Source organism: Eutrema salsugineum, unplaced genomic scaffold, assembly GCF_000478725.1.
Source record: "Eutrema salsugineum unplaced genomic scaffold, Eutsalg1_0 scaffold_4, whole genome shotgun sequence".
NCBI classification, from domain to species: Eukaryota; Viridiplantae; Streptophyta; class Magnoliopsida; order Brassicales; family Brassicaceae; genus Eutrema; species Eutrema salsugineum.
The window spans coordinates 3,414,126-3,439,418 of record NW_006256686.1 but is presented as its reverse complement, the minus strand read 5'-3'; the positions used below and the strand labels follow the sequence as shown (position 1 = coordinate 3,439,418).

The window sequence follows — 25,293 nt, the reverse complement described above, 5'->3', positions numbered from 1 at the left end:
GAGAGCTGATGGCAATCGTTTTTGCCATTCAAAAATGGCGACATTACCTGCTCGGGCGCAAATTCCTGGTTAGGACAGACCAAAAGAGTTTGAAATTCTTACTGGAACAACGCGAATTCAACCTAGAGTACCAGAGGTGGCTGACAAAGATACTCGGGTTTGATTTCGACATCCAATACAAGCCAGGTTTGGAAAATAAGGCGGCTGATGCATTGTCAAGGCGCGAGATAGCGTCGGAGTTGTTTGCTCTATCGGTGCCAGAAGCAATACAGCTTGAGGAGATATGTCGGGAGGTGAACTGTGATCAGGAGCTGCAGAAGCTGATCACCGAGCTCAAGCAAGATGCTTCCACCCATCCCGACTATACCATTGTTCAAGGGCGTCTGTTACGCTAGGGGAAGCTCGTGTTGCCACAGACGTCGGGGATCGTTGGTCTAATCTTACAGGAGTTTCACGATGGAAAGAGTGGAGGTCATGGAGGGGTATTGAAAACGCAGAAACGTATTGGGGATTTGTTCTATTGGCTGGGAATGATGACGGACATTCGCAGGTACGTGGCGTCCTGTAACACATGTCAGAGGCACAAATACTCGACGTTAGCTCCAGGAGGGTTGCTACAGCCGTTGCCAGTCCCGTCTGCTCTCTGGGAAGATCTGTCGATGGACTTTGTGGAGGGTCTTCCGAAGTCGGACGGTCTTAACGCAGTGTTAGTCGTCGTTGACCGTCTCTCCAAGTACGCGCACTTCATCGGGCTTACCCATCTGTTCACTGCCGTGGAGGTCGCATTGGTATTTGTGCAGGAGATTGTACGGCTGCACGGGTTCCCAAAAACGATTGTCTCTGACAGGGATCAGATCTTTACTTGTGGCTTTTGGAAGGAGTTGTTCCGACTGGCGGGTACCAACTTGTGCTTCAGTACAGCGTACCACCCCCAGTCGGATGGGCAGACAGAGGTCACGAACCGAGGGCTTGAGACATTGTTACGGTGTTTTGCGAGTGAGAAGCCTCGCGTGTGGGCTCGTTATCTACCTTGGGCAGAGCTGTGCTATAACTCTTCGTTCCATTCAGCGATACAGATGTCCCCGTTCAAAGCGGTTTATGGTAGAGAAACCCCCACACTGATCAAATACGAGAACGGGTCTACGTCTAATGCTGATCTGGAGACTCGCCTGAGGGACAGGGATGCCACAATCGCCCTCCTCCAGCAACACATCAACAAAGCTCAGCAAGTAATGAAAAGACGGGTCGATGAGCATCGACGTGAAGTAGAGTTTGCGGTGGGAGATAAGGTTTTCTTGAAGATGCGGCCCTATCGTCAGTGATCCCTGGCTCGCCGAGTTAATGAGAAGTTGGCAGCTCGTTTCTATGGTCCGTTCGAGGTGGAAGCAAGGATAGGTGTCGTGGCTTATCGACTGAAGCTTCCACCTGACGCGAAGATACACCCGACATTCCATTGTCCCAACTCAAACTGACTCAAGGGGACACGGTGGTACCCGTCTCGATCCCACCACAGTTGACTGCAAAAGGGGAAATGGTGGTCGAGCCCGAGAAGATAGGTGGTACTCGCGTCAATGCCATCACGGGTCAAGCTGAAGTGCTGGTGAAATGGAAAAACTTGCCTGAACATGATAGCTCATGGGAGTGGAAGCAGAGCATCCAGAGGCAGTATCCACACTTCGACCTTGAAGACAAGGTCAATTTCGAACCGCCGGGTAATGTTACATATGAGTCAACCCACCCTCCTATAATTTACCAGTATCAGAGGAAAGGGAAAACCCAACGGGCCTGAGAGAGTCTCGGCCTTCTTTCGTTCGGCCTTTCTTCTAGAAGTCACCAGGAGGAGATCGCTCATAGTACGAGCTACGTCAGGAAACACATCACGTGCTCTTGCTACCTATCGTTATTTGCTTTTGCTATTTAGGGAGGGATTCTGTTAGGATTTACTTCATCGAGTAATTTGATTAAAAGTGTAAGAGGAGGTGAGAGACTCCGTATTAATTCTCTCAACCTTTGTGAACTCGTTTAATCATTGGAATACAATATCCCTTTTCCTTTGTTTTATCCGACGTTTACAGTTTTTCTCGTAACAGTTAAATGGCCAGTATGTATGAAACGGCTCAGTGAGTAAAGGCAGTCCCATATAATATCTTGAATCTGTGGATGGGGACAGTAGGTATCTTGAATCTGTGGATGGGGAAAGTTGATGGAGTTAAAAATCACAGAGCTTAGATATAGATGGAATAGAGCAAACATTATTGAGATATAAGACTGAACAGAGAAACAAAGAGACAAGCTCTTCCCAGAGGAAGTCATAATGAAATCACGTTTCTCTATCAAAAGTTTTATGTGAAATTTCTCTTCCTAAAACCTTTATTTAAGGGACAGACAATGATCGATCCTACCTTAGCACATAGATGGCCTCCTCTATTTCGGTTTATTTTCGCATAAGGCTGAAAGACTATTTCTTCCCGTGGTTTCAGAATAAGAGGAATTATTAGACAAACTAAATGTCTTCCCACAAATATAAGACATAGGCATGTGAACCAGCCGGCAGTAACACCACATTTTTGCTGCAGATAAACAATGTCAGAAGTTCAGAAGTGACGATGCAATTTCAAGAGCTTAAGAATTGAATGATGTTTAGACCCATGTGAAAAGATCTAGACAACGTACACGTGACAATTCATTGAAATCAATTATTATAACTCTAAATTCCAACTATAGTAAAATATCTATAAAAAAAACATCGATTATTCTTCACTAATGGCTCACTATCTTTCCTAGCAAAATGAATGTTGGAATATACAAAGAAATGGCAGTAGGCGGCACACGGCAAAGCAGCTATTGAGGATGAAAACTAAACAGATCAAGATCATCAAAAATGTCGAGCAACAGATAAATCAGAGAGTTAGATTATAAATCGAATATCACCTCAGTTTCATTGTATCTGCTGGCAGTGCAGATTTCATCAAAAAGTTCTCCTGCAGCATACCATCACAGTAGCAGGATGAGTAGGTTCACAGTAATTTGGAACAAAATAATGCCTTTTCACAAAGAAGATCTTGAGCAATATTAAAGTGACAGGAAAAAACACTTGCCTCCTTAAACTGAATGATATTAGGGTGCTGAAGTGATATGTGATTGCCGATCTCTCTAGCCACGTTCTCACAAATGTCAACAAAACATGAAATGAAAGAACTCCCTTTACTTAGCAGAAAAATTTCAACTGAAATGCCAATATAAGTCATGCCTCTAAACTGAAATTTGTGCATAGAACATCATTCACTTTGGTTCGTATAAGGTCAAAAGAATTTCTGCATTAAACAGTCGAGAAGCTCGTAGAGTATTGCCAAGATTTTTAAAAAATTCATGGAAGATACATACTATTAATGAAATGTTTTCTATTGCATTCTGGTTTGTCGATATGAGTTTAATTCGATTGCATATAATAAGAATTATTATAAGAATACAGATGAAGTGAATGGGCTTACCAGCAACGATAATTCTTCACCAATTGGCGAAATCCTCACTTCTCCGAATGTGGTATTGGTACGCGTAGTGTGAACCAATTTCATCAGACGCTCTTCAAAAACATAGCTTTGTCCTCTCACACTCTCAACGTTGGTGCCGTTAATCTCTTTCTGGAAGCCCAAATCTTCGTGAATTGTTTATCAACAAGTTAATGTTTTCAGATTACAGATGCTATTCATAAGAGTTAAGTTACAAAGAGATTGTGTTAGCACAGGTCTCATACTCATGCTAAGATTAAGCCCTACAGAATAATGAACTAACTTGAGAGATGTGGTCAGTTAATTTTACCATCAAGTTAGCTGAGAAAGAAACGTATTGATATCATTCTCATTGCATTTTGTTTCACAAAACCCTTTTCACTTCAAAGTAGCTTGTCTTATTCATAATTCATAATTATACAGGTATAAGAAGGAATACATGCTGAAAGCCTAACCTAATCAGTATTAGCCAGCTAAGATCAGTTAATCCTCTAGCATAAAATACTCATTATAGATCTCCCTTTCTAGATCAGTGGATCATCGTCCTTCTTTTCCCAGGGAGATTGTAATTCACATTCATTTATATGGATAAAATAGAGACTACCGAAATGCACTTGTGAATTTGTAATTACCACAATAAACCCCAGGTTAGTGAACAATTTGCATAGAGGTTTGTATTTATATTCCATTAACCTAGCTTTTAAAGCAGAAGAAGACCAAAGACAATAAAATAAAGACACGATGAGAAGCAAAACAAAAAAATGACCTCATAAGTGTGTGCTTTGGTACTTTATTCCATCAAGCTAGTCCTTAGTGCAGTGTTCAGTCACGTTTTCCTTCTCAGTCAATACACATGGAAGATGTTAGAAATACGTATTAAGAATAGACGAGAACCAGACTTTTGCATCAAAGAGAGGTAAATAGGAAGAGTTACCTCCGGTTAATATAAGTGACTTGGTTTGAAGTAAATTATAAGAATTAACACAAAAAGAGAAGAAAAATCTTTGCTTTGAAATATCTTTTGTTCTTTCGTCTTTTTGTTTTATCTTTGAAGAATGTCTATTAACACCTAATATTGACAAAGTTTTGTTGATAATCACGATGAACTTTGCATCATACCTTTTTTGCAGTTTGAACTTTTGTTGGTAATGTTCCTGGAGCTCTACACAATGGTCGTGCCAAAAAATGGTATTCCCTGGGACAAGCGGCGTTTGTTATACGCCGTCGCTTTTTCCTGTCCCCATTGCAGAGATTGATGTTGACTTCTCTGGATCTTTCCAGACCCCGAGCATATGGAGAATGGATGAGAATGACCCTTCAGTCCTACAGCCACGGCTTGACCGTTTTAGTCGTCTGTGATCGTGTTTTCTTCGGTCAAAGACAAAGTGATTTCGACCGGAGCTTGTTGAATAATGATCCTTTGAGTGTTCCTGCAAAAGAAAAGAAGACACGGATCATTAGCTGTTAATCAGCAATTGAAAGAGAAATCAAAGAAGAAAAGGAGGGTGGTTCGTAGAAGGAAGAAAGAAGAAGATGAAGAGGAGTCAACAAGGAAGAAAGTCAATGCAAGAAGAAAGGAATTGGGCTTAAATGTTTCTTGGTTTTAATGGGCCTACGATTACTTGTGTTAGCCCAAAAGAATAAGTTAGTTTGGTTAAGAGTCTAGATAAGCTAGTCTAAGCTGTAATAGTTAGAGTTGTTGTAACAACTAAGTAACAGTAGTTAAGGTCTCAAGAAGAGTAGTCAGAGTCTAAGTAAGTAGAGTGGCTTGTGTAAGATTGTCTAAGATTAGAGTAATGATGGAAGTATGGGCAACAGAGAGAGAGAGTAGAAGTTGGCGTAGAACTCATATATATGAGAAAAGATGAATGTAAAAGGAAGTAAGAAGAATGTATGAAAAATGAGATAAATGAGAATGAGTGTTTAAGAAAACAAGTTGTCAAAAGAAAAAAACCAAACCTGTGAGACCAAAAGAGTGAATCACAACATGGTATCAGAGCTCTAGTTGTCCTTGGAGCCTGTTGAAAAAAAACTTAAGAAGAAGAAATCAAAAAGGAGAAGAGAAAGAGAGGAGCAAAGATGTCGATAAACCTGCAGTCATCTCAGTCAGTAGCTGTTTTTGATGGACAGAACTATGAGTTCTGGGCAGCAAGGATGCGGACGACTCTGATGCACAAGGAGCTATGGGAGATCGTCAATGAAGGACTTCCAGACCCTTCATTAAAATCACCTGAAACACCTGGAGCAGACAAGTCTAAAGAAGTTACAAACCTGAAGGCACTCAAAACCAAAGATACAGCTGCACTCCAAATCATCCAATATGCTGTAGCCGACACCATCTTTGACAAGATCCTCTCTGCAACTACCGCAAAAGAAGCTTCGGATCTGCTTGAACATTCCTACCAAGGTAATGAGAAAGTTAAAATGGTTAGGTTACAATCCTTAAGAAGAGAGTTTGAAAACCTGAAAATGAAAGAAGGAGAGAAGGTTAAGACTTATTCAGATAGGATACAAGCTATAGCGAATCAAATGAGGGCTCTAGGAGGAGAAAGATCAAACTTTGACTTGGTGGTTAAGATGTTAGCTTCAATGCCTAAACGTTATGCAGGTCTAGCTTCTCTAATGAGATCTCAATACTGTTACCTATGCAGAGCTGATAGGCTCTCTAGAAGCTCATGAGAAAAAGTTTTTCCCAGATGAAGATGAAGAAAACGCTGAAGGAGCCTTCCATGCTCGGGTTAAGAACCTGAAAATGGAGAACAATGACAGAAACAGCACAAGTCAGAATAACTACAGAGAAAAGAGATGGTGTGGATTTTGTAAAAGAGATACAAACAATGAAGAAGTGTGTTATTTCAAGAATGGAAGAGGCAGACCTGAGTTTAAACGAAGCAGAGATACAAGGAGCTGCTTCACCTGCGGCAAACAAGGTCACATATCAAAAGATTGCAGAAACAGATGGTCTGAACAAGCACAAGCAACTCAAGAAGAAAAAAATGAAGAAGAAGGAGAATACCATATGTTCTCTGCAAGACAAGAAGATGGAAAGCCCCTTCGAAGAAACCACATGGCTCATCGACAGTGGCTGCACAAACCACATGACTCCGAATGAAAGGCTTTTCACCAGACTTGATGCAAACTTCAGGGTTCCAATCCAAATTGGTGATGGAACGGCATTAATGACTAAAGGAAAAGGAGACATAGAAGTCATGACTACAAAAGGAAAAAGGATCATCAGAAATGTTCTTCTAGTCCCTGAGATTGCCAAAAATCTTTTAAGTATCTCACAGATGATTGAAAATGGATATGCGGTTACCTTCAAGCACAGAAGCTGCATTATCCTCAATCAAGCTGGAAGAAAGATCGCTGAAGTAGAAATGGCCAAGAAAAGCTTCCACCTTCACATGCCCTTGAGTGAAGGAATAGCAAAGGCAGCATCAAAAGAAGAGGCTGAATCAAGTTGTCATGGAGCAGGGTATGCTGAAGCCTCAAGCTCAACGATGCCACTGCAATGGAAACCTGAAGAGAAGTCTGCAACAAGAAAGGAGAAGAAGCCGATGATCAATGTTGAGAATCAGAGGAAGACTGAGTTCAACAAAAGAGAAATGGAGATTAAAAAAACCAAGGAGGTTGTTCAAGAGACCAGATTTACTAAGATGGTAATCAAGAGTGATACAAATCAACAAAAGGAAACTTATCTTTGAAAGAGATGGAGAAGAAGCTGATCGACGGGATAATTGGCAGAAGTGCAAGAGGAGTTCAAAGCATTGGATTCAGTCATCAGAATCCGAAATCATCTGACAAGAAGAAGACAAATGAGAAGGAGAAGCAAAAGTTGCAAAGTTCAAACAAAGAAGAGGTAAAGAAAGTACCCGATTGTGAAATTCAGAAGAATGGAGGGAGTAGAGACTCCTCAGCTAAGCATCTGCAGAAAAACGAGAATCAGAAATCAATTGGATTTGACGGGAAATTGGTTCAAGAGGGAGAACCGAAGTTGAAAAGAGAAGAAGAAACTGAAGGCAGAAAACTCCAGAACGAGAAAGAAATTGAGAAATCAAGCTTACCCAGAAGCTATGCTGATGTTCTGAAGAGCAAGGTAATGAAGAAAGAAGAACCAAGGGTATTGAAATTCAAAACCCTAAGTTGGAATCAAGGGAACAACTCAAAGGCTCAAGAGGGAGTGTTGAATAATGATCCTTTGAGTGTTCCTGCAAAAAAAAAAGAAGACAAGGATCATTAGCTGTTAATCAGCAATTGAAAGAGAAATCAAAGAAGAAAAGGAGGGTGGTTCGTAGAAGGAAGAAAGAAGAAGATGAAGAGGAGTCAACAAGGAAGAAAGTCAATGCAAGAAGAAAGGAATTGGGCTTAAGTGTCTCTTGGTTTTAATGGGCCTACGATTACTTGTGTTAGCCCAAAAGAATAAGTTAGTTTGGTTAAGAGTCTAGATAAGCTAGTCTAAGCTGTAATAGTTAGAGTTGTTGTAACAACTAAGTAACAGTAGTTAAGGTCTCAAGAAGAGTAGTCAGAGTCTAAGTAAGTAGAGTGGCTTGTGTAAGATTGTCTAAGATTAGAGTAATGATGGAAGTATAGGCAAGAGAGAGAGAGAGAGAGTAGAAGTTGGCGTAGAACTCATATATATGAGAAAAGATGAATGTAAAAGGAAGTAAGAAGAATGTATGAAAAATGAGATAAATGAGAATGAGTGTTTAAGAAAACAAGTTGTCAAAAGAAAAAAAACAAACCTGTGAGACCAAAAGAGTGAATCACAACAGAGCTTCAGGTGCAATCATAAGGCCAATAATTAACAATCGCAAACAGAATTTCACAGTTGCAAAAAATTGTAGGATAAGAATTGAAATCGGAAAATCTAACAGGATAAATGAGAGTGTGTTGTGAATAATTACCAATTAGAGATTAGTTAGGTGACCTTCCATTAAGATTGATGGAGAAGTATTAGAGATTTTAGAAGCCGCCATGGTTCTCAGGTTTAAGATTCAGATTGGGTGATTCAGAAGAGAAGCTTATAATTATTTATACTCGTCAACTGTCATAGAAGAGGAAGAGGAGACATGAGTTTGGTCAGTTTAATCTCCAAACGTATGTGAGAAGAGGAAGAGGAGACGATGAGTTGGGTCTGTTTAATCTCCAAATGTATGTGAGAAATAGGCCTAGTGAGAAGAGGGAGAGGAGACGACAAGAATTGAATGGGTTTTTTTGTATCGCCACGTGTCATCCATGCTGACATGGCAGATAGATGGAGAGGGATAACCTCTTTTCATATATTGTAGAATCAATGCTCAAATGACATGAATTAAACCGACTTATCTACAAAATATACGACATCTAAATTAGAATCGATGCCCTAATTACAGGAGCTAAATTGACTTATATACAAAACATACGACATCCTAATCACAAAACCGGTATGTCGCCTCTCACAAATTCAAAAGTTTACGTATATTCCAAGAGCAACATTGCAACGGTTTAATATTCCATTAAAACACTTTTACTTTTTTTTTTTTTTGGTAGTAAGTCCAAGCCACCCCTGAACCCTGTTGATCCAAAATTTGAAAATAGCATCATATCTCGATGCAGTCATATGCCACAAATAACTTAGAATTTTGCATTAAGACTGAGTCCAACTGATTTAAAATCTTAACAATGCCTTGCAATGACCGTAGGGTTTCTTTGCAGAATACAAGAAACCATATGCAAATTGTTAGAGAGTCAGTACATCTCGTATGCAGATAAAAAATGGTTCCCTCGCTGCATAGCATATAATTTGAGAAAGAGCTTCCATGACACATATTATACTCAATTGTAAGAGGACTGATTTAGTGTTGAGTTGGTTTCTTAAAAAAAAAAGTCGTAGTCCACATTCTGTTATAGCGTTAGAAATTTTACGAAAGAAACCTCTAATTCTATTTTAAATTTGTTAATATAGAATATTGACTGAGGTTAATTTACTGAATAAACAATTATTTAGTAAGCATTTGTAAAGAGAGGTTTGTATTAGTAAAAAACGTACTTTTTTGTTGCAATTAAAACAAGAGAGAGCTTTGCAAAATTAGACACTTTATTTAAGCTTTGTTCATTTTTTTTAGAATTTTTCGAAAGTGTTATTAGAAAGTAGCATTTTCTGTACTGTATATGAAAATTTTCCCTTATAGAATACGACATGTAAGTTTGTTGAAGTGTACATGGAAAGATTAGAGTATTTTTGTCATTTGGCTGTAAAAAGAGATAAAAAAAATAAACATTAAAAAACCAAAAAATGGTAAAAAAGCTGAAAACGACATATTTTCCATCATAATTTATAGTTCAAATCTTTCAGTTCTAACTGCTAATGCCTGTAACTCATTCAACAAAACCTCATCAACCCACTTGAAAATGTGGTTATCATTGATTAGCTGCAATAATTTCACAATATGACAATCAAAATAAAAGTCAACAAATTGATATTAATAATGACAGATACAAAAATGGCAAAAACAGATTTTTTGTTTTACAGAAAAAGCACACCAGAAGTATTTCCGGTACAGATTCTCATCGGACTTTGATATGTTGGCAACAATTGATTTCCCACTCCAACATCTCTTCGGCGCACCCACAAAATCATCTTCTTCCACGACCAACTGATGTTCCACTTGAAGCTCCAGGTGCATTATTCATCATCAGACTCAAATTTCAACCTACAACCATAAAAATACATCAATCCATCAGAAAAGAGTTCTTAAAGCTGATAATCTATGAAATTGAGATTTGTAGGATCGAAATAAGATTAGGAAATCTATTGTTTATACAAATCTACAGTCAGTTTGTCAAAACAATCACTTTGTCAAATCAGATAGGAATTAGGTGAAAAAAATCTATGGTTCGTGAACCAGATTTGGGGATTTATGAATTTGAAATCGCTACTGGGTTGGGTTTTTAGGAGTTGGAATTCTTTTTGTATCAGTTTTAATTTTGGTATGGTAACCGGCGTAAGCAGTTTCAGGGGTTTCATATCGGGTTTAGCTCTCAAACCACTAAAACTGACTACTATGGGGAAATAAGTTTCAAACTTTTAAACCGGGGGGAATTACGTTTGGAACTTTTATTCAAAGAGGATGTATGCTGATTTCGAAATTTCGTGTGGATCTGCACCAATATAATAATTTCTAGAGGAAAATATGTCTTTCCCACAAAAAAAACTAATGAAATTTAAATAAAATGTGTTGTGAATAAGAAAGAGAGAGAGAGGAAATTATTGTGTCTTATTTCATGAATAATAAGAGATGTATATAGTATTACAAAGACCTAGTTATGCTCACATATTACTGATGTGGGACTTTTAACAATAGTTTTAACCTCCTTATGAATATGGGTCTTATAATGGACATCCATATTAATAATTCATAACACTCTCCTTGATGACCCTTATAACGATATTGTAGTAAAGCGCGTAAGATACTGCCTCATTATAAACCTTGCTAGAAAAGACCTGTGAGAAAAACCAGAGTTAATGGAAAAAGAATGCAGTGAGCATTTAGTCCCCTCATGTGTACATCGGTCTAGATCTTTGAGACGTCGTAATCCAATAAGTTGAAGCAACTTCTTGAAAGTAGCATTAGAAGTGCCTTGGTAAATAAATCGCTTGAAATGATCTATAGAACACGAAGATCGCAATTCTTCTGCAAGTCATATGTAAAGAAGAATGTGCTTTGTTCTATCTCCTTTGATGTATCATTCCTTAACTTGAGCAATGCAAGCAGCATTGTCTTCATACATAATTGTTGGAGCTTCTTTCTCTTTTGATAAACTACAATATTTTTGTATATGTTGAATGACAGATCTCAGCCATACACACTCATAACTAGCTTCATGAATAGCTAAAATCTCTGCATGATTAGAAGATGTGGCTGCAATGGTTTGCTTTATAGAACGCCAAAATGGCTATACCACCACATGTGAATATATACCCTATCTGTGATAGAGCATTATAAGGATCAGACAAGTATCCAGCATCTGCAAAACCAATCAAGTTTTCCTTTGATAGGTTAGAAAAGAATAAACTCAAATCTTTTATTCCTTTAAGGTAAAGAAATATATGTTTAATCTCATTCCAGTGCCTTCGAGTTGGGCATGAGCTAAACCTTACCAATAAATTTGCTGCAAAGGATATGTCAGATCTCGTATAACTAGCAAGTTACATCAATGCCCCTATTACACTTAAATATGGTACTTCAGGACAAAGTACTTCTTCATTGTCTTCTCGAGGACAAAAGGAGTCCTTTAACACATCAAGTAATCTTACAACCATAGGGCTACTCAAGGATGTGCATCATCCATATAAAATCTTTTAAGCACATTTTCTGTATATGTCGTTTGATGCACTAGGATTCCATCCTTTAGATGCTCAATTTGCAATCCCAAGCAACATTTTGTTTTCCAGAGATCTTTCATCTCAAATTTTTTCTTAAGGTATTCCACTATTTAAAAAATCTCTTTGATTATGATGATCTCAATAATCTTTCGAATTTGGATAGACTTTCATATTTATATTCTCCTTGGGTGTTTATCACTTACATGATTTTTACTGCCTCGTTAAAATCTTGTCATGGAAAAATCCAATGGAATAAAAACCATGATAAATAAAAAAAAGTACAGCCACACATACCATCATAATTCTTCCCTTGGAAGCATTTCCGATAGGATATGCATACCAACCATATATCATCTTTAGGGAATTAATATAAGCATTAGCTTAGTTAATACACTCATATGCTTATCAAACTTTCTCAGTTTAATAGACTTCTGGTCCATAATATCCTTTTCACACCAAATATACTTTTTTCTTCTATTTGGACTTTATGCCAAATACAATCTTTTGGATATTAATATTGTACATATTTTTACATAAGAGTTATTCATGTTCTTCTTGTAAAAGCTATTATGTTGGGTTTCTTTCTTGTCATACCAAAGCACATCTTTCAACCAAGAAAGAGATCAACAACTTGCTCAAATATCATTTAAAGTGTGGTATTTCAAGACCAACTATGTATGATAATTTTATATGTAAAATCCTACAAGGATCTTTGAGACAACATCTTTTTCTTTAGTTTTACAATTTGGAGAACATCAAGACAAAGTTCTCATTCCAAAGTTACTTCTTTCAAATTTCAACTTCCAATAACTCTTCAAGAGTTTTGATTATGTTCGAACCAAAGATTCCATTAATCCATAGTTTTTTGATAAATACACATGGGTATATTGATTATCTTGTAATACCCACTTTAAAAGTATAACTTATGAAGCATATTTGCTTTAATTCAATCAAATAGCCAGTGCTCTTGAGAACATCATTTTGAAATCATTAATCCTTCTAATTGCTTCTGAAAATTTGATTTCCTTTTAGGACTAAATCAAATCTTTCTCTCATTCTTAGACTGATAAAGGATCTGTAAAATTGTTGCATCCATCACAAAAAAATCTATTTTTTTCATGTATCACTTTCATTCATCTTTCGTATAAAGATCCACTTATATCTCACAAGTTTTGCACTTTTTAAGTGTATGGACTACTGGTCTAAATCTTTCTCTATAAGAGATTAACCTTTACCTATACGACCTTTACCATGATTTGCCAATCATCATTTTACACATTTTCAATACATCTTTTGTACCGCAGTTTCTGATACTTATTTCTATCAAATGCTTCATTGCATGCAAAAATATTATCGATGTTGATTTGTTTTTGATTCCATTCATTCCAGACATGACTCGACTAGTTGAAATCTCTTATCATTACTAGGTACCTAGCTTTCTTTCTTTCTCGTGTCTATGTCTCTTCTAGAGAATCCTTCCTCGACCTTGCCATTTTATAATATGCTCCTTTTTCTTTTCAAGGATTCTTATATTTGAAACCAATAGGTCTATCACGTTTCACGCGATCTTTAGCCTTTATAGCAGTTGATATTGTATTCCCCTGGGACATCAATATTAATTGGAGCACAGCTGGTATCACTCAATCATGGTCAGGTAATGCTTGTGGCATCAAATTTGCTTAAATTTGCAAATAAATTATCTTTTAAAATTCTAGTGCACATTCTTTATGAAGATCAAGATAATTTCTTTCACCGATTTTCCAACTGTATACTTTTTTCTCCCCCTGAATTGTTGGAAAGACTGACTCACTGAAATGACAGTCTGTAAATCAAAACTTACTAAGGGAGATTTATATCCAAAAAATCCTAACCTCCTTTCAGGTTCCATATAATATCAATGTGGTGGAGCAACATATAATCCATATCTTTTAGATGGGAAATATATGGTTCCTGACCAAAACCTATCTTGGGAAGAGCTCAAAATCATTTGTTGGCATAATGCAGATTAATGTGGTTTCAGTCTAATCAGTTAACCAAATAGTTTCGCAAAGATACAAAGTGGATGATCAGTCAAAAATATATCCTTGTATATGTACCTGAAATTTGATTTTTTTCTAAATTTATGGAGAGAGAAAACCGCATTAGGAAATTTGCTTTATGTACAACATTTAAGAATCTTCTGGATCTTTAATGAATGTCCATATACTTTCTGATTCTTTTATGCATTACTATTGATCCGGAATGGCTTAACCGGTCATGCCAAAAAAGTGAGATTTTTAGTAGACTTCTTGTTTACTAGATTCATTTATATCTTATATACTAGTGTAGTACAATCCAATAGAGAAATACAAGTAGTTTTTTTAAGATACTTTTACTGTCTTGGGTAATACTCATGATGTGAAGATGTTAAACATTTCTTTCACTCATTGTCTCAACTTGATAAATCTTAAAATATTTTGGATTTTCTTTACACATGATTTATCGAACATGAGTGTAAACCTGATCTTTTGTATGTTTCACTTACTATGAATTGTAGGATTATACAATTATCCCTCTCGAGATGATGACACTTTAGGTCCATTCATCTTGAATTGAATCCCACTCTATGATCAACAACATACCCAACTTGGGTTTTATATTATATCTTAAATCTTGTTGACTTTTGAGACTTAGGAGAGTATAATATATTAGTGATTACAATTCATTCAAATCATTTCCATAGGTAATCATATATACTCTTTTGGAGCTTTCAATATTTTATACAACCTCATCTTTTACTCACACTAGTTTAATTTATTATCATATGAGAGACATATCTCTTGTATGTTACCATCTTTATTTTTCTCATTTCTAGTGAGTATCTGAGTTTTTAAAAGAAACTCTTTGGCCTCAACCTTAACCTTGACCGTACTCTTGTCTACGTTCACGACCACTACTATGACCATGTTTATAACCACTTCCTCGGTCTCTGTTATTGGTGTTGTTTTCTTCTTTGTTATCATAGGATATCACATTCGCTTCAGGAAATAGAGCTGAACCCTTGGACATAGACCATATTTTTCATCAAAAGCTCTTTATTCTGCTCAGCCACATGGAAACTTGATATAAACTAGGAATACTTCATGTATCCTTTCTCACGGTACTCTGTCTGTAAGACACCATTGCTAGCGTGAAAAACTCTAACATGTCAGCATCTGTGATTGTCTCCCCACATAATTTCAATTTGGATGTGATCCAAAACATAGCTGAGTTGTACTTACTCACAGACTTAAAGTCTTGGAGTCTCAAATGAATCTAATCATAACGAGCATTAGGCAAGATCACAGTTTTCTGATGAACATATCTTTCCTCAAGATCGTTCCAAAGAACTTCTGGATCTTTCACGGCCATGTATTCACTTTTAAAGCCCTCATAGAGGTGACAGCGAATAAAAATCATAGTCTGAGCTTTATTCTGATTTTCGGCTTTATTTCCTTCAGTAAATGTATTTCTAAGCCAATTTTCTCTTAAACCATCTTCAATAAATTTTTCTATTTTTGACTCTAAAATAGAGAAACTCTATAATAGAGGTGGGTTGTCCTCTATTGTATTCCTCTATTTTAAACTCTAAAAAAATATATTTTAAATAGATTTTATTTTTATTTTTTATTAATACTTCTATTTGTAAATAAATACAATTTAATCTCACTTGTTTTATCATTTACAAAAATTTTATACATGATATTATTTAACATAAAATTTTATTCATAATTAAAATTTATTATCTCAATTAAAAATGATAAAACATAGTAGATTTTGGTTTAAATTACTATTACTATATTTTTGTCTTGTCACTAATGTATTAAGCCACTAGTCTTTTTTATGTCAAAATGAATAAGAATATATTCTTCTATCAAATATTAAAATTTTTTAGGTATAATACATCTAAATTTTTCAGATTTAAAAAAATACATCTAAAATTAACTTTGTTAAGTTTTATTGTTAAATTTGAATTTATATCATTTATATTGTTTGTTTTAGTCATAAAAAAAGATTTAAAACTTAAAGAACCAATTTAAAAATAAATAAGTTCAGCTCTATATTAGAGTAAAAAATAGAATTCCTCCAAATACAGAGAAAAAATAAAGAAATATTATTTTAGAGTTGAAAATAAAGGTGAGTTGGAGAGGATTTTTTTTTTTTAAATAGCATTTAGAGTCAAAAATAAAAGTGAGTTGGAGATGCCTTAGATGAAATTCAGCATTTAATGCACATGCGAGATAATTATAATCAGTGATATCAAGAGCCTTAAATTCAAGGCTTGTAAGATTCATAGTTTACTTAAGAAAATAAAAGATCAAATTTCATAGAATTATGATAATCAATTAAATCCAATTATGATGTTCAAAGTTCATTTGGAAATTAAGATTTGAAAAACAATTAATCATGCTAACTTAAAAACATGCACTAATAATAATTTTGACTAACAAGGTTTAATTGATAATCTAATTAATAATTTTAAGTAGTATTTGGTGAGGAACCCTATTCGGTGATATCCAATAAGTGAAAATAAACTTCTATGATAATATAATCTGATTGACATGATTCAAAAACATTATGATTTCCTAATAAGAATTTAATCTGATTATAATATTACTTAGATGAACGATGATGGTAAATTATGGGCATATATGGAAACTAATAATTTTACATAATATAAACTCTAGCAACGATAATATAAACCCTAGCAACATCTTTATGTGCTACCTTATATTAATTTAGAGATCGTAAGTCAAGTCAAACAAATCATGCTTTAATCAAAACTCTAATAGACATTAAAATATGTTTATTTTGATAAATCATATCATGATTTAATAAAATTTAACTAAACTTTTTAAAGCATAAGATCTAAAGATCAAACAATCAATTATTATAGATCCTAACCTCCTTTCAGGTTCCATATAATATCAATAAGGACTGTAATTTCTCCATGAGTAAATAATCTCTGAGATATGCTCATGGTCGAAGACATCTTCATTCTACAAAATTTAGAATATGATAACAGATAATTTTTCGTTTGCATTAGACCAACCATTAGTATAAGAGAAGTGTTGGGTACCTTTTATGTAATGTTTCTCCAAACCGTATAGAAAAAACACAGACTTCTGAATGATTAGTATCTGCATCGATGAGTTCACCATATTTTTACCTTTTTTTCTAATCCATCACAGTGTTTTGTGAGCATAAAAATTAAAATAACATAGAAAAAAACTATACATGAAGAATTGAAACATTAAAGGATATAAAATAAAAGAATAGATGCATCTAAAGGTTTTAGAAGATGAAATGAGAATTATCATTCATCGATTTCATATCTACTTAGTTGGTGGAAGAAGAAGATTGTGGGCGTTGAAAGAGGATTGTGGGTATGTAAAAAAAAAATCTACTTAGTTAATTTTGAGAAAAAAGTGAAAATATCGGTATAATTTGGCAACAAATATATATATATTTCTTTAAATGGCATCATCATTTTCTAAAAACAATCAAGGCAATAAATGAGAAATCAACTACTATTAATGAAGAAAATTTGACACATTCAAACTGATTTTCCTTTTTTGCCGACTAGCTAACAAATTTTTTCTTAATAATGAGTGTGTATATATAGCTTTTAATTAGTAAGTTCAGTTTTTTGGTCAACACTTAATACTTATTATAAGTTATAATTTTACTATCAATGTCGATCTATTTAAATGATTTACATAAATATATATATATATATATACATAAACTAATCCTAAAAAGAGTTTTATGAAATACTCATCAAAGAAAAATTCTACACAGTTTTGTTTTTTTTTATATTAAAAGAAAGCTAGTAAATATAACGGTTTTTTACTAATAATATTTTATGTGAGAATGGTTTGACTTTAAAAAAATTAAATAGCATCGAATTTATTCAAAACAAAAATAAAATATATACAAGTATTAGTTTTTTAAATTGAAATTATGTTAGCATCATTTTATCTAACTGATGTTTATCTTGTATCATTTTTTAAATGATATTAATACGAATTAATAAAACATCGGTTAAGTAATCGGAGAGATAACCTAAAACACTCCTCTAAGAGATTATTAATTCTCTCGTCTCATCATTTATTCTAGCGTCTCTCTCGCGGGTCCCTCACCTTTTAATGAGCTTGGAAATCTCCAATTTATCTTTGTAATTTTGGCAGAAGTAAATTATAAGAGAAAAATTAAAAAATTAGCCCATAAATAAGCAGAGATGAACCAATCTAGAGCGGCGAAACAAAAATTCGTCCAATAAAATATAAGCATGAGTAGCCAATCAGAAGCGAGCTTCTCAAATTTTAACCAATCAGGAGCGTGTCGACATTTTTTAGGCGCCAAAAATTTAGCCAATCAGAACAGGTTTTGTCTTCTTGTCGGGGACCGGGTTGAAAGAAAAACCATTTTTGACCAGCTCGCTCGCTTCACCCCAGCGATCGCTAGAGAACGAATTCTCAGAACTTGAATCCTTCTTGAAATTTTGCTGCACTCATCCCTCATTGAAGCTTAATCGAGGTAATTGACATTTCGTTGGATATTCTTCTTCATTTCATTATTGGAAAGTCGTTGCCCTAGAACCAAGATTGGGATTAAATTCGATTATTGAATAGGCAATGGTATACTATGGAAATTGTAATTGGTTGCTAATCGACTGGGTATTTATTGGATTGGAGTTTTAGATGCTGTAAATCGAGTTAGATTAAAGTTTCTCCACGAGTTGACAATTAGATCTAATTAAATGAGAGAGATATAGTAACAATTGGTATTACCTGTGTATTTCTAGAAACAACTGGAAACATTTCTTATGCGGTTGAGTATGGTCTATGTGTTATTTTTTCAGGTGATAATGATAACGAACCTATTTTTGGATTACATGGGATATTATTCAACTTCGGAGGATAAATGGATTTCAGCCCCAACGTCCATGTATGGTGTAATGTTTAAGTCATCAAGTTTGAAGGAGATTACTTATTCTGATTTAGAGGAAAAGATATGCACGAAGGTTGGGATTGTTGAATCTTCGAGTAAGTTGATACTGAGTTACATTCCGGTACTAGTGCAAACTCAGAAACGGTTTCATATTTCGAATGATGACGACCTAGCCGTGTTCCTGACCTCACTGGATAAAGAGGGACGCAGAAGTATTATTAATGTAGAGGTCATCAAAGGTGTTGAAGTTGGAGAGGAATTTTCCAGAGTTGAGAGGGTAAGTTCAGTTGGTATAAATTATGGGGGGTTGCGTTTAGGTAATGGTGGATCAAATAATGGTGTACTTGCTATTTACACAGGCAACTGTTCAGCAGGACAACAACATCACGAGAATGTCCCATTGATAGAGGAAGCTGACGGTGATGAGGGAAAAGATGGTGATGATGTTACACGTGATGGAGAAGATGGTGATGATGTTACACATGAAAATGGAAAAGATGGTGATGATGTTTCCCGTGAAAATGCTGATGTAGTAGATGATGATGCTAAAGCCAAGTTTGATAACGAAGAGAAGGAATACAGAGGGTTTGATTTTGATTATGGTCCCCCTCCTAAAGTTGTAGAAACACAACATTTTGAATGGGAAGATGGTATGAATCTGAGAGTGGGGCAACAATTTGCATGTAAACAAGATTTGATAGATTTAGTGTATAGAGCTTCACATCAATATTGTTTTGGTCTGACTATAAAGAATTCAGATAAGAAGCGATATGTCGTAAAATGCGGTGAAACAAGTTGTAATTGGTATTTACGAGCTTGGAAGGATGCGAATACACCGTGTTTTTCTATAACAGTATACCGGAAGATGCATACTTGTTGTCGGGTCAGTGCGAGTACAAACAGCAAACAAAGGAAAGGAACACCAGGATTAGTTGCATCTGTTGTTAAGGAGTTGTATCCAAGTCGATTAGATACACCAACTCCTCACGCTGTCATGCTTTTGGTTAAACAAAACGCTTTTGTGAGTGTGTCATACTCCACCGCATGGAGATGAGTATAGCAAGCTAAATCTCTGGTTCGTGGTTATCCTGCAGACAGCTATAGAGATCTGTACTCATATTTGTACATGCTACAGAAGGTGAATCCAGGTACAAACACACAAGGTGTTACTGGACGAACAAGGAAGATTCAAGTACTTATTTGTCGCTTTGGGAGCTTACGTTGAGGGGTTTGTAGCTATGAGAAAAGTGATAGTTGTTGATGCAATTTTTTTGAAAGCCAGAATGGGTTGTCAGCTAGTCTTAGCTGCTTGTCAGGATGGTAATCGTCACCATTATCCGATTGCTTTTGGAGTTATTGATTCAGAAAAAAATGACAGTTGGGAGTGGTTTTTCAGGCAGTTAAAAACGGTTATACCCGATAGTCTCAGGTTGGTTATTGTTTCGGACAGAAATTTAGGCCTCATTAACGCAGTAGCTGAGGTGTACACGGAAGCTAAACATGGGTATTGCACCTGGCATCTTTCACAGAATGTCAAAATGCAAGTTTCAAGGGATAAAAAATAGTTGCAGATACATTCATGTAGTGCGCAAAGCAGTATACAGAGGCGTGTAGAAGTATCAAAATGGGCCAAGTGCTATTTTCCAGCAGAGAGGTACAATCTAGATACTAGTAACGTTGTGGAGTCCTTGAATAGTGTGTTTATAGATGCAAGGAAACTGCCATTATTACCTATGATAGATGCGATTGTTGACAAGTTGTGTGAATGGTTTAACAAGCATAGGAACAAGGCTGCTTCAACGCCACCAGGACGCAAACTGGTTGCCTTTGTGGAAATTATTTTTCACAGTAGATGTGCTGAATCTAAGAAGCTAGGTGTCACCGAGTTAAACATGATTCAGATTGAATACAGCGTGCTTGGATTAGATGGGATTAATTACACGGTGAGCTTGAAAAATAAAACTTTCTCGTGCAAGCTTTTTGATATAGACAAGTATCCATGTGTCCATGCATTAGCCGTATTAGAAGCTTACATGAAGCGGCCAAACAAAGAAGTGGATATAAACGTGGAGGACTTGTGTTCGATGTATTATTTAACCGAGCAGTGGGCTTTTGCTTATAACAGAACCATCTATCATGTTCCACATAAGTCACAGTGGGTTGTCCCCGATGATGTTAAGAAATTGAGCGCTTTGCCCCCGGTTTACGAGCCAAATAGGGGGGCAAAACAGCAGAAAAGGCATCCATCCGTTGGAGAGCGTCGACCAAAGTCGAAGAGGACGAAGACGAGTAATAAGCGTCAGCCGGAATCTTACAAAATTTATAGCTATTTTACTGGATGTGAAAACGCTGGAAGTGAAAATTTTGGAGGTGAAAATGGTGGAAGTGAAAATGCTGGAGGAGGTGTCTCGGGTGATAACGTGGTTTAGTTTGGAAAAATGAGAGATATGTTGGGATTGTATTACTCGGAAATACTTAGTACAACCATCTTTGGATTTAGGTTTTATGTTGTGATTGTATTACTCGGAAATACTTAGTACAACCATATTAGGATTTAGGGTTTATGGTGTGGTTGTATTACTCGGAAATACTTGATGCGGTCAATATCTTCAAACGACGTCTCATTTGAGTTAATGCGGTCAATATCTTCAAACGACGTCTCGTTGTCCCCAAACATGATAAAGCGGATTGTTATTTAACGTAGACCCAAAGAGTTTCTGAAACACAATCCCATTCATCTACTATGGCTAGGCAAAACGGGTTTTCTGTTTGCCCACAGAGATGAAAAACGAAATACTAAAAAAGGTAGTCAGTTCTATCACTCGCGATTACTGTAGTGCTTTAGTTGGAAGTAGGGATTTTTACCAGATCTCCAAGGATCCAATCTTCCTTCGGACCGTGGATTTGCTAAGCGTGCCCACACCTTGGTTCTTTGATATGGCATGGATGAGAATGTTCAAGGACAGATGTTTGGCAGAAGGTAATACTACGGCTCTATTTGAAAGAGGTCTTTCAATTTTTTTCTATGACCATGATATAGAGGGAGGGATGGTAATGCTTAAGGCGTCATCGGAAGTGGGATTCTCGTTGGAAAAATATTGCCACCGAATGCTTGTCCTCATTATGTCTGGATGCGACGTGAGCTTAACATCTGTCCCAGATTTTACACGGACGGAATCAGAAGAAATGCGATTACGAATTGAAAGAGCAAGCCCTAGAGGACCCCCGTATGTCACTCCAGCACAATTTGGAGAGAGGATTACATTGGTGGTGTACAAAATTAATAACTTGCATTGTGGAAGTGGAGACATTCACCCATTAATAATTATGATGGGATATGCATACGTGCCCCCCGATTGGTGCGATTCTTGCAATTAGACAATGGAGGCGGCAAAATTCCAGTTGGATATTAGAAATCGTTTCGTGAAAGAGTGGCCAACTTGATTCATCAGAGTGAAAATTTGTTTTTGTTTTATTTAAGTATTACTCGTATAACTTTGTAAAACAACGTATTGTTTTCTCTTGTTTTCTCTCCTTAGTCTTTTGTTCAAAGTTCAAAGTTCTCTGTCTCGTTCAAAGTTCAAAGTTCTCTTTCTCGTGTATGTAAAGAGTAAAAATACCTCGTATCAAGAGGATATAATATGAGTTATTCTCAAAAAGTCAAAGAATGTTCGTCGGGAAAGGGGAATAGTAAAAACAAAGTAAAAGGGAGATAAAGAAGAAAAAACTACGTGGATGATGAATATAACTAGAATTATTAGTACAACGATGTTCAACAAATCCAGTTAATATAAACGCTCTAGTTTGGTCAGGAAAACCTGGTATAACTACGCTCTAGTTATACTCATTTGTTGTTCTGACCACAAGTAATTGTGAACTGGGGAGGAGAAGCAAGAGTGAAAAAGTTGTGAAAAAGAAAAGTGAAAGTAGTACTTTTAGGGCAGAGAATGTCGTGTAAAAGTTAAAAACACGATAGAATGTTCGTCAGAAGAAGAGAAAGGTGATCATGTGTTAGGTAGATTAATATTATAATAATAAAAAATAAGATTAAAAGAGACTCGTTTCCAAGTGACGTCGTTTTGAAGAAGTTAACCAACCCTTAACCACCAATAGACTAATTTAAACCGATTTCATAATTTGGAGATGGCAAAATACGACCACGATAATAATCTGTATTTTAAAATATGATCGTTTTCATGCTAACACTTATCAGGGACTAGTAAACAGTGTTTTAAACAACTAAAAATAATGAATAAATAATACGAATCTCACCACACCCGACACTTCAGTATTACTGTGAATATGGTATATCTACCAAAAGTAACACTATATGGACGATGTGTATAACTGGAAAACAAGGCACAACTACGTTTTAAATTCCCAGTTACAATAAACGACATGTGTTTTCATTTGAACACGTGTCTTATTGGGTGGAACAAATAGACCCCACTACAATTATTTATTATTTCTCAGGTTTATCCACGAAACTCAAATTTTGTTTTTCCCGCCCAAAACATACATTTCTAATTTTGAGTTCCCCCCCCCCCCCAAAACAGACACTTCCAAATTTGAGTTTCTCCCAACATCAAAATTCATTAAAATATCTGGGTTTACACACAAATCACAACCAAAACACAAAACACTCAGTTGTTTGCAAATAAACAATTTCTTGCAAGAATGCCAAGTCTTGGCTCGTCGTCCGACTCGGAGATTTCAAGCGGGAGCCCTCCACCCGAATTGACGAAGATTCTCGAATCACGCGATTCTGTTATTGTCATCGTAAACCAATCATCAAAACTTCCTTCACCGTTTTGGATCCGGGACGAAGATTCTTCGCTTGCAATAAGGAATACGTAAGTTTAGCTGTTGATTGCTTTTAATTTCGAATCAAAACTATTTATACGGTTTGTGTCTTGTAAAATCTCGGATGTCATCTCTTCAAGTGGTGTGATGAGGCGATGCTAGAAGAGATTGCAGATGTTCGGCATGATTTGACCGAGATGCAAGGCCGGAGTGGTTGGACTAGAACCATGAACCGGATTCACTCGACGGAGATTTCCCAGCTATAGGAATCGGTAAACAACCTGAAGGAGGAAATGGTTGAGGCAAGGAGGTCTCATGCTCTCCTTTATGAGATGGTTTGTGACTTGGTTTTCAAAGAAATGGATAGGAAATTGGAACAAACGCGACGAACTAAGATATTTAAGGAAGTTAAGGACATGGTTGTTCTATCTGTTCTTGCTGTGGCCTCGGTTTCTTTAACTATCTACCTGTTCAAGTAGTTACTATTCATGGTTGTACTCAAGACTTACTCAATTTTCCGAAAAAAACATATGGTTACACCAAATGATACCAAGTATTACATATTTTCGATTTTCAGGATTACATGTGGTTACACCAAATGATACCGAGTATTACATATTTTCGATTATCCGATAAACAGGTTACACCAAATGATACCGAGTATTACATATTTTTGGTTTTCGGGATTACATGTAGTTACACCAAATGATACCGAGTATTACATATTTTCGATTATCCGATAAACATGTGGTTACACTAAATGATACCGAGTATTACATATTTCGATTTTCAGGATTACATGTGGTTACACCAAATGATACCGAGTATTACATGTTTTCGATTATCCGATAAACATGTGGTTACACCAAATGATACCGAGTATTACATATTTCAACTTTCGGGATTACATGTGGTTACACCAAATGATACCGAGTATTACATGTTTTCGATTATCCGATAAACATGTGGTTACACCAAATGATACCGAGTATTACATATTTCAACTTTCGGGATTACATGTGGTTACACCAACTGATAACGAGTATTAGGGTTTCCTTATTAGGGATTCCTTATGTATCGACTGAGATAATATAGTGGATAGAATAACACAGAGAATTTTACTAATATTTTTTTGTAAATTAATATATTACTGTCATAATTTTTAAATAATAAAATATTTTACAACGGAAAATAAAAAAACATAAAATTTATTATTTTATTGTGAAAAACACCATGAATTAATTCATGGTGTGTGCCTTGGTCATCAGGTGGGCCTCCTTCTTGAACCGCTCCGGTTCCAAGACGCACATTCGTGCGACGTCTGTGAGGTAATTGTCCTCTTCCTCGACCTTAGGGTGAAGCAGCATGTCATGGAGTGCTTGGAGGAGTTCATTCACCGTCGTTCCAAACTTCCAGGTAGCGGTGACGAGTAGTGGATGGAAGACGCGGGGTTTATCGATGTTGGGGTGCAGAATCAGCGTCTTCCACGAAACCATTGGTGGCTTGAAGGGGTAATCCGGTGGGAAACGGATGGAGATGAAGAAGATGCCCCCTTCGTATGGACTACTAAGGGGGCCCAACAGCGTTGCTTGCCATTCGTAAATGTCTTCTGCCACTCATATAATAAAGAGAAAGGCAAAACCC

General features: G+C 36.1%; 2 long non-coding RNA genes across 14 annotated transcripts; both read right to left on the bottom strand.

Moving 5' to 3' along the window:
• Positions 1 to 1,965: 1,965 nt before the first annotated feature.
• Positions 1,966 to 2,987, bottom strand: LOC18013957. Its single transcript, XR_002898268.1, has 3 exons — positions 2,932 to 2,987; positions 2,403 to 2,570; positions 1,966 to 2,184 (listed from the first exon to the last, which is right to left on the bottom strand). It is a non-coding gene; the product is annotated as an uncharacterized LOC18013957 (long non-coding RNA).
• Positions 2,988 to 3,101: 114 nt separating this feature from the next.
• Positions 3,102 to 8,285, bottom strand: LOC112084587. 13 transcript variants are annotated; one of them, XR_002898265.1, is made up of 14 exons: positions 8,252 to 8,285; positions 7,574 to 7,717; positions 7,382 to 7,434; positions 6,826 to 7,306; positions 6,526 to 6,722; positions 6,386 to 6,425; positions 6,153 to 6,255; positions 5,781 to 5,908; positions 5,601 to 5,690; positions 5,469 to 5,527; positions 4,629 to 4,939; positions 4,276 to 4,345; positions 3,492 to 3,641; positions 3,102 to 3,164 (listed from the first exon to the last, which is right to left on the bottom strand). It is a non-coding gene; the product is annotated as an uncharacterized LOC112084587 (long non-coding RNA). The 13 variants fall into 13 exon arrangements; XR_002898267.1 differs by having other exon boundaries at positions 5,601 to 5,675; XR_002898257.1 differs by having other exon boundaries at positions 3,492 to 3,655; positions 5,601 to 5,908.
• Positions 8,286 to 25,293: the final 17,008 nt, after the last annotated feature.